Here is an 11,231-nt window from a genome sequence, read left to right on the forward strand (position 1 = left end):
AGTCACTTCTGGAACATGTTAATCCAGAGGGGCCAGCCGTCTGATGCAGGGCGCGGGAAACCAGATTCTGCTGGTATTGTTATCTGGAAACTGGCTCGGGGAAGGTTGACCTCTGCTGGTGAACCAGTTCTTGCAAGCAGATTCCTTGCAGGCTCTCTGTCCCAGGCCTGACCTCTATCTACTACTATAGTCGTGAGATTCACATCAAGGGCTTTGGTATCCCACTTTTCTATTTTGTGAGCCTTTTTGTGCCTTATAAAGGCTGCAGTTAATTGCATCACTAATACCATGTAGAATTAATCAAGTCGGTGTTGAAGTGGAACCATTAAAGAACTTTATTTACCTGTTGAAGCAAGCAAAACTCTTGGCATAGTGACACCTAGTGGTCCTTCCACTTATCTGAGGCTTTTGTATGCTTCTCCAGGAAAAAAATATGTTCAGGGCAGTTCACAGAACATGAAAATCATAACATGCAATACAACTAAAACACCAAAACCAAGATACTGTTTTGATTCTCTTACCCTCTCTCCTCCGCCTCTCTCCCCACATCTTGACCACAGCTTGTTAAAAGTTCTTTCAGTGACAGCAGCAGTAATGAAATATGGCTTCCTTGCTTTCTTGGTACTTTCCCTTCTGCATAGCTGTTCGTACAGTTAACAATGACTTGTAGGCTGCCATATGCAGTGTCTGGCTTGACAGGTAACACACACTCATGAATCCTAGTAGACCATGCCATGAAAACTATGAAGGCCTTCAAATTTGTTTAGCAATTTTGGAACATTTTTTAAAAGCAATACAATACTACTACAAAATGGTTTTGTGTTCTTCCTTCCTTTAGCAGTAGGAAGGGAATTGGAGCAGACTTTTCTGTCAGTTTATTTTTTCTGGATGGGTGAGCACTGAAGACTGATGGAACTTTAGTATTGATTTATTTACACATTTTCAGGTTGAGTGGGCACTATGAGGAATTGGAATTGCAGGCAGGCAGACATCTACCTCAAGCTCAACAGCAACTAAACAAAAATGCTTCTCTGTAGAAATATTTTAGTAACTCTGCCAGTAAGCTCTAAGGTAAACCAATGCAAGCCAGTTCCTTTTTGCCCTCTTTACTCATCACACCTCAATTAACATTGATTATTTACTTCGAATATTTGTATCCCACTTCTTTCTCATCTTGGGGATTCAAAGCAGCTTACAAAATAAAATAAACATAAAAATACAATTTACATTAATAGATATACAGCAACAGATACTGCTGCCCTACTTACTCCGAACAGGTAATGAGCTGCAAAAATAGCTGAAGCTGGTGATGGCTTTGCCAAAAGCCTTTTGCCTTTGGCCATGCTCAGGCTTTCAGTGACCTACAGAAAAGGAAGAGGCAGACAAATGCTCAGCCCTGGTCTTACTCAGCTGGGCTCCATGTTCCCCGTTCCCTCCCTCCAAGTATCAGTGACAGCCATGCAAAAGTAAAACAAATTTTAAAAATAGAAAAAATAGCTCATAACATCTTTTGTATCTCAAATTATTTTCACGCACTTAGGGTTGCCAGCCTTTTTCTTGGAGGCATCCTATGCCTTCAGCAGATCTATGGCAAGCAGCAGTTTAGCATTCAGTTATTCCTGTAACTCCTGCACGGTGGGAAAACCTATATTGCTTTATTTGGACATCACAGGTTGTGAACACAGATAAGTCATGCCTTGTTCAACCAGGCCAAGGTCCATATTGTCCAGAATGTTTCCTAATGTTGGAGTCAAGGCATTCAAAAGCAGGAAATGAAGGCAATGGCCATCCCCTATTGCTTGTCTAAACTATTGGTTATTCAGGGATATAGTGCCTCTATACATGGAGGCTCCATTCAAATATTATTGCTTCTCTCACCCTGTTTCTTCCTGCTCTCAGCTTCAGCATGTGAGAAAAATGAATATATAAAAAATTGGGAGAGAAGAGAGAAGTATTCAAAAGAACTGTGTATTTTTCGTACTGTGACTTGTCAACACCCAATGCCTTTGTCCACAACTTTGGAAACAGGCTAAATGTCTCTGCTACTCCTATATGACAACATTTGATCACACACACCCCTACAGAGAGTGCGTGTGCATACACACACAAGCAGGGGATCCACAAGGACTTGCAGAGGGCATCTTATTTTCCCACTATTTCCCTTCCCTGAAAGCTGCCACAGCCTCTCCCCTTTCCCTGCTTCCTTCTCTCTTTTCCACCAATCACCCAACCTACCTTTATCTGCTTTCCTTCCTTCCCTCCCTGGAAGCCTCTATCCAGGAAAATGATGGTCCAGTTGTGCAGTGCCCGCTTAGGGCTTCCAAATCCCCCAGTGGGGACAGGGGGGAAAGGTCCATGGAACAAGGAGGCAAAAAACCTTCCAGAAGTGATGTCATCGTGCCCAGCAGGAGTGCACAGATGCTTTATTTATTTATTTTATTTATTTAATCACATTTCTAGACCGCCCTCCCCGTCAGACGGGCTCAGGGTGGTTTAACAACAGTTTAAAACAGTAAAAACATTATAAAAACATTAAAACATCATATCAAAACAATTAAAATTGGCAGGTATAAAATATTAAAATACAGCATTGTCCTGCATGGGTGGTGGAAGGTCTTCAGTGGTATGGCTGGCGAGAGGACAGCCCAGCCCCCACCAAATGCCTGGCGGAACATCTCCGTTTTGCAGGCCCAGCAGAAAGATAACAAATCCTGCCGGGCCCTAGTTTCCTCAGACAGAGAGTTCCAGCAGGTTGGAGCCAGAACTGAGAAGGCCCTGGCTCTGGTAGAGGCCAGGCAGACCTCCCTGGGGCCAGGGACCATCAACAAGTTCTTAGTGGCTGATTGAAGCGACCTCCGGGGAACATATGGGGAGAGGCGGTCCTGAAGGTATGCTGGGCCCAGTCCACATAGGGCTTTATAGGTCAACACCAAAACTTTGAACTGGACCCGGTACTCAACCGGTAACCAGTGCAGCTGATGGAGGATAGGTGTTATATGAGCCATGATTGGTGCTCTGGCAACCACCCGTGCTGCTGCATTCTGAACCAGCTGCAGTTTCCGGATCAAGCCCAAGGGAAGCCCTGCATAGAGCAAGTTGCAGTAGTCTAATCTGGAGGTGACCGTTGCCTGGATCACTGTCGTAAGGTCATGGGTCGATAGGTAGGGGACAAGTTGTCGAGCCTGTCTTAGATAGAAGAAAGAGGATCTAACAACCGCTGCGACCTGTGCCTCCATAGACAAGGAAGCATCCAGGACCACCCCCAGGCTCCTCACTCTCGACACCGGCGTAAGTGGCGCTCCATCGAGAGCAGGGAGCCGGAGTCCCGCACCCATGGACCCTAGACCCACATGCAGGACCTCCGTCTTCAAGGGATTCAGTCTCAGCCGACTCTGCTCCAGTCACAGCTCCGAAGGCACGTTCCAGGACATCTGGGGCAGAGTCAGGCCGGCTGTCCATCATCAGATACAATTGGGTGTCATCTGCATATTGATGGCACCCAAGTCCGAAACTCCGTACCAGCTGGGCGAGGGGGCGTATATATATGTTAAATAGCAGGGGGGAGAGTATTGCCCCTTGAGGGACACCACACACCAACGGGTGGCGGGATGACAACTTCTCCCCTAGTGCCACCCTCTGTCCCCGACCGTGGAGAAAAGAGACAAACCACTGCAGAGCTGTCCCTCGAATCCCCACATCGGCAAGGCGGTGGACCAACAGGTCATGATCGACCGTGTCGAATGCTGCTGATATATCTAACAATATCAGCAGCGCCAACCCGTCTTGATCCAGCTGTCTACGGAGATCGTCCATCAGGGCGACCAGCAATGTCTCCATCCCATGTCCCGGATGGAAGCCCGACTGGAAAGGATCTAGGGATGAGGAATCATTCAGGAAGACCTGCAGCTGCTCTACCACCGCCCGCTCAATCACCTTACCCAGGAACAGGAGGTTCAAAACGGGGCGATAACTGACCGGGTCGGTAGGGTCCAAAGATGATTTTTTCAGGAGAGGCCTAACCACAGCTTCCTTTAACGCTTCCGGAAAGATCCCGGAGTTCAGAGACATGTTGACAATGCCCTCCAGGGCATCCCGTAGCCCATCTACGCTGGCCTCCACCAGCCATGAAGGGCACGGGTCCAAGGAGCATGTGGTAGGCCTAACTGCTCGCAGGATCCTTTGCGTGCATGCGAGAAAATCCCAAAGGTAAGTGCCAGGTCCCCCCTCCTGCTGGCAGGGTAAGGGTTGTAGCAACCCTATGCCAGCTTCTGGGCCACAAGGACTTGCAGTGGACACCTTATTTTTCTGCTGTATCTTCTTGCCCAAACTATTTCCTCCTCCTAACAAGCCCCGTATCTTCACCTTTCAATGCTTCCTTTTTATCATTTTTATTTTATTTGAAAAGAAGAGAAAAAAAGGGAGAAATTAGAATAAGCCGTGAGCACAATAGAAATAACAATATGACAACAGTAGTGAGAGATCTACACGTAAGCATCTATAAAAGGTATCCAAATATCCAAGTATCCATCTGCAGTTGTTAGCTATATGTCATATGTTCAAAAGCAGATAAAGTTGTTAGGTCCTCCATTCAGTGAATTATGGGAGGTGGACATTTGTCTCTCCAATGTCATAATATAAGTCTTAGCTACAGTAAGGGCATGGAGGGTCCATTATCATTGACCATTGGTCAGGTTACAAGTTACAGGCACAGACAGACAGGTAGTTTGGGCATTACAGGCACAGATAGGTAGTTTGGGCATTCTAATACAAAATTAACATGAGTAATTTCCATCCCACAAGATCAAATAACTGGATGTGTCCAAAGCATATGCTTAAGAGAGAAATACTGTAAGCTACCTGCTTCTTTTCACCCACCAGCCAACTTTTATCCTCCTCCCCTTCAGCTATATTTATTTACACCTCACCCTTATCCACAATGGAGATCAAATGAAACTTACAGCATTATTATCTCTCCATTTTATCCTCACAACCAGGGCTTTTTTTTCTGGGAAAAGAGGTGGTGGAACTCAGTGGGTTGCCAGCACAGAGGGCAACTCTTGGCGGAAGGTGGTGCCCCTGGTACCACATGTGCGCACATAAAGTGTACACACACTCCCAAGGCTAATGACATCACTTTGGGTCAGCTGGAACAAGGGGGGAGTTTTTAAAAGTTTAAATAGGCGAAAATGGTCACATGGTTCATGTCCCCCCCTGATCTCCAGACAGAGGGGAGCGGCATGGAGGGCAATCTAAACTCCCCTCTATCTGGAGATCAGGGGGTGGGGGCATGTGACCATTTTCAAGAGGTTCCAGAACTCCGTTCCACCGCATTCCAGCTGAAAAAAAGCCCTGCTCACAACAACTGTGTGAGGGAGATTAGGCTGAAAGTGTGTGATTGGCCCAAGGTCATCCAAGAAGCTTGCATAATAGAGTGGGGATTTGAAACTGGGTCTCGCAGATCCTGATTCAAAACACTTTAACTATTACACCACACTGGTTTTCATGTAGTGGCTGTTTTTAAACAGTAGCAAGCAGCCATACCTGGGTGAGTCATGCAAGTCCGGTGGTAGCAAGTTGTCTAAGGTTGCCAGGTGGGAGAGGGGGGGGACCCAGCACTTAGTGTCCTGTGTGCGTGTCATGCATGCACGCACTCCCGGCATGGCCCAATAATGTCACTTCTAGGAGTGACATCATTGTGCGGGTTCTGGAAGTGCTCCTGGGGCCTGTGTGATGACATTACACCTAGAAGCGATGTCTTGTGCTGTGCCAGGAACTCGCCCTGGGAGGCCCATTTCTGCACCTTTCCCCCTGCTGCCAGGTGAGTAGTGGTGGGGGGAGGAGGCTGAGAGTGTGGGATCCCCCATCCCATTGAGGGAATGACCACCCTAATGCTGTCCAATGGTTGCAGTCAGGCCTGGCCCTGATCAGTCTGCCCTCAAAGACCAAAATAACCCTTGAAAGGACCTTGCCCCCTCCCTCTACCTTTTATTGACAGAAACCAAGGCTGGTAATAGCTAGTAATAGTGTGTGGTTGCCTAGCAACAGCCACTGAGGCTTAAAGTTACAGGCACTACATCTGAGCCATTGAGAATTTACACACACACACACACACACTGTGGGAAGGTGATCAAATATTGTCATATAGGATTAGTAGAGAAATTTTGCCTTTTTACTGTTATATGTACAGTATTTACTCAAATGTAAGACTAGGGTTTTTTTTTTCAAAACAAGGGAGGGTCATCTTATTTTTCCAGACAAGTTATAGTTATATCCAATAATACATTTTCTCTCTCTGTATGTATAACATTTTAAGGGGCTTGACTTACATTCAGAGTTGTCTGCCTTTTCAATAAACACAGTATTACTATCAGTATGCAATTAAATTCCTGAAATAGTTGTGTGCATGCATTTATTATACTGCGTGGATGAAGCACTTACTCATATCTTGCTTCTCCAAAGTTCATTGGCTCTGCAGTTTCTTTGGCAGGAATTAAGAGGACTTATAGATATTATAAACCAAAAGAGTCTGAGATAAGCAAGTTACAAAAAAAGCAATGCAGATGGCTAATTAAAAGTACTTACATTTAAATTACAACACTTAATAGAATGTTTGGATGATCATTGAACTGAAAAATTGTTTTCATACAGAATTGTTACACATACTACTCAATAATAATCTGAAAATTTTATTACAAAAAGTTAAATACCACTATAGTGCTTTATGCTTTGTATAAAATGTAATGAGTACTGGGCTCTTCTTGAAAGGTAATTTCAATTCAGTAAAAGGAGACAGCAGAGATTCCCCCCTCCCTTTAAGATCTTATCAGTTTGGCAATTAACTGTATGTCAGTTAGACTAATGCAAGAAATTAAACTTATGTCAGTAAAGATTTATATACCTGTCAAAGTAAAATATGTTAAATGGGCATGATCCAACCAAAGTTAAGCACCTTTAAGCATGTGATCCTATACATACCTGAAATCCCATCACAGTCGTTGAGAGTTACTTTGAAGTAAACTGAGGGTGAAAGCTTCATGGTTTTCATGTGCAAACGTTTGCAAGTGAAATAATGAATTTTCCTGGGCTTTTAATTAATGGGTTGATCTTTTCACATCATTTATACAGTGCGCTTGTAGCCTGAAAACTTATTCATTTTAAACTTCTTAATTATTTATGTTGTATATTATGGTTGAGTTTTGGGCTAGGTTTTAATGTTTTGTGTTTTTATTATGCTTTATTTTGTAAGTCATCTCTGCCAGATTGTACTGGAAAGGCAGCATAAAAAATGTCTAAGTAAATGAACAATTTGGGTTTGGAGCTCATGCCCTTTCTCCAGAAGTTGGGTTTGGAGCTCATGCCCTTTCTCCAGAAGTTCTCCATTACACCCACTTGGTGTAATGGTAATACTCTGGAACTGACCCAGACTTTCTTGGTGTAGTTCAGATGTAGACAGAAGTCTGAATCTGGGATTCTTCCAGAATTGAACAAGGGACATATTAGATATTTATGATAAATGGTTTGGAATGTTAATTTTGTGAATCACAATTTTCTTCCCCTTCAAACATGCGTTCACATCATTTCATTGCACAGCTCTTGAATATTCTCAACTGAACATATGAACTATCTCCATTTAATGATTTTGTTATCATCCAGCCCAAACTAAGCATTTTTATTTCCCACTTATTTCAATGAGAAAGTTTAATCTATGATTAAATCTTTCCCGTTTAAAACAATGGAATGTAAAAATGCATAACTTTGCCTACTATATTTGAATTAATTGAAATACTTGTTTGTCCTTGTTTGATGGACTGTGTTGAAACTGTTTCCCATGTTCTTCTCCAGTGCCCTTTTTATCTGGCGCCATGCCGGGATCTTCTACATCCTATATTAGCCCAACTTTCACAGTCTTCTGGTGATTTTAAAGTTCAGTTCCTGCTTGACAACCCAGATGGGGAAATAACTGAAATAGTAGCAAAGTTTCTCTACAGTGCCATGGCTATACGCCATGACAAGTAATATACTGTACTGGTTTTGCTGCACTGTTGCCCTGCTCCTATCTGTATTTTAATCTCATTTTGTACAGAGTCTCTGTATTTAAAAATTGTATATTTTATATATGCCAATAAAGGCTTGCTTGACTGACTGAAATACCAATATTATGTCCTTAGCGAGTGACTGGTAAAAGCTCATTCGCACATGCAATCCATAATTTGATGTCACCAGTTTTAATCGATGAATATGCTTATATGAACTAGTCCTCTGTATTCCATATCTAGGATAATACATTCCTGAACTTGCATGCTTTTTCATTTCATCAAATTCATTTTTTTTAACCAGCTTTTGAGAGGACCAAATTCTTACAGGACATTATTTAATAAATCCTCTTTGGTGGTTGGAAGGAAGCCTTTGCAAGAGATTAGGTTGCAATGGAGGCATTTCTGGCAGTCTTTTAAGTGGTCTTTATTGGATGTCAAGGTTTACATGCAGCGTCTGGATAAAGTTATGTAGTAACGACACAAGACAAGATCTGGATGCAAAGTCTCCCCCTCCAACATGGAGGCGAGTGTTTTATTGAGAAAGCTTTCAGGAACCCGGAAAAGAGCAACGCCCAAATATGTCTATAGCAATAGTTACAACAATAGTAGCATGTTCTAAACTAGTTCTGAACCAGTTACAGGCCACTGGACAGATATGCTGTGATCAGCCTTCTGTCTTATCTATTAGGCATAGCAAAAAGCACAACGTGAGCCTTAAGACGTGTAAGAATTTTACTTAGAGTGTATGGGAATATTGTGCTCTGTGAAGGGTGAGAGAACAAGATAAAACATATTATAACTACTCCCTGATTCCTGTTGTGGTGTGCCAACTGACCAGAAATTAGGAATGTAAAGAGTTGCCAAGGCAAACTGGGTGGTGTGCCAACTCCAGCTAACCTACAGTTCACTCTTTTTTATTTATTAATTTAAGTGGGCAGCAAAGGGCCGTTCTCTACATCATTCCAAGAGCAATCTTCCTCATCCTCATCAGAGGACGTAAGCCAAGAGGCTGGGACACTAAATACAGAAGTGGTAACGGAATATGCAGCAGGATGTGGTTTTAGAATTATTAAAGCAACAAGTACATTTAATACATTGAATACAACAGCATCCTGCAATAAGCGCTATTAGAGCATATGCACCATATTGTACAATGGTACCTAAGAGGCCACCTGGCAACCAGCTCTACAGAGCGTTCCACCAGGAGGGTAAAACATCTTTTTTTATGGAAGATTGTAAGTGAGAAAGTTGTTGCAATTGCTTGCTTACAGTTTTAGAATTATCAGACAAATTAAAACAACACATATTCTTTACAGATTCACAGTTAATAGCAGCTCTATTGTCTAAAACAGCATTGCAAAGTTCTTGTTGCTTAGAATTTAGTGCTGCTAAAGCTACAGAGGTGGCATTAATAGTTTTTGCTAAGTTGCAAGCCAAATGCCTTAAATTGTTAGCATTAAGTATAGCAAGAGCTGGAACCCCTATAAGAGAGGCTCCTAAATCAACAGCTTTAGCTTTATTAATGAGAAAGGTTTCTTCAGAGCATGTAGCATCAAGGGTAACTGAGAGATATTCACGAGAAGCAGTAAGCATGGCTTTGGAAGGTAAAGCAATAGCTAAATGACTTAGGCAGCAAAGAGAATCAGACAAATTAGCAGGTATGTAATTAAAAGTTCTTGAGCCACAGGTAAAGAACCAACCTGGAGGTAACTGAGTATATGCAAAGGCAAAAGAAGCATTTTCTGTTTTTGAACAATTAATAACATTTGGTCCTACAGAAAGACAGTGAGGTTTGGATTTGTGCTTGGTGCAGTTCACTATTTGAGCGCAAACAGTTTGATTTTGTGATGAATTGGAAGCTACATAAGGAGTGTAAAGAGACATTGCAAACAATGGAAGTTGGGGCACAGTTGGACCCCAATCATACATTTGAGTATATTTCATGTTACTACTTTTCAAAAACATGCTTAAAGACTTATCATTCAAAAGCAAGGCAAGAGGGATACACACAGGAATAAGAAGCTAGCAATAAGTTCATGTCATTTGTTTGCTGCAGGCAAAAGTTGGAACTGTTCACTTGTGTAGCAAGCCGTTTCCACAAATTGTATTGAAGATAGTCCTGCAGAGGCTGGGTGTCAGCGTGTACAGTTGTTGGCAGAGAACAGAGAAGCACACACAGAATGAGTGTAGAATTGGCAGTAATAACCGCAAAGATGGCAGCACGATTGTCCAAAGCAGCACGTCTGAGCTCTATGAGCTCAGCATTCAGGGCAGCAATTACAATAGAAGTTGCATTCATTGTCTTAGTCAGGCTACAAGCTATTTTGCTAATAGTTCGATGGTTCACAATGGTGAGCACTGGAACACCAACATAGATTGCAAGGGCCAAGGCCTCTCATCACTTAGGAGATTCACTGTAGTCACAGCTGGAATCTAGCATAGCACTTTTCAACAGAGAAGCAGTTAATCAGTAGACTCCTCAAGGCAAAAGGTGATACATTAAGTTGCGAGGACAGCACACAAGGAATGAGAAGTGAATTGGCAGTCTGAAGTGACTTTTTCCATCTCGGGTTGATGCCATGATGCCATTAGCTGGCTGGATACACCTGGTAGGGACCCACAAAGGACCTGTGGATGAAACATACCCTTTCCCCCACGGTAAAAGGGGGACCGGCCCCTGCCAGGTCTTATCTGGCAGGCTCCGATAGTACACCTGCGGAGTAGGTAACTGTGGTTTCTGCCAGAAATGTCTATCAAAGGCAGAGGTATTTGGGGAGGCAGCAGCTTATGGCTGCGAAAAATTGAGCTGATTATATGTGAACAAACATTTATGAATTTGCTGCATGGTCATTCCCAGCGTTGGGAGTTGGGACCCTCCTCCCCCCTTGTTTTATTTGTTTAGAGAGGAGGGTTTTAATAGGGCAATTGGCATGTTTTACAATTGCCTGACCTGTAGAATTGTAAGGGATTTTTTGAGTAAGAACAATGTCTGAGCTGCTTGGAAACAGTGGCTGGCAAGCTGAGAGTCAAGCATCTCCCACCTCAGGAATGTTCACTAACTTAGCTTTGTTTGTGGAAGTGTGGGGGAGAGGGGGGGTGAGAAGAAAGCAGGCTAGCTGTGCACTGCCTGAATATGTTGAAGTGGTGATGAGAGAAATATTATCTGTGAATAAGAGTCAGAGAGGATAGCTGTGT

This window comes from Eublepharis macularius, chromosome 4 (genome assembly GCF_028583425.1).
Source record: "Eublepharis macularius isolate TG4126 chromosome 4, MPM_Emac_v1.0, whole genome shotgun sequence".
Classification (NCBI taxonomy): Eukaryota; Metazoa; Chordata; class Lepidosauria; order Squamata; family Eublepharidae; genus Eublepharis; species Eublepharis macularius.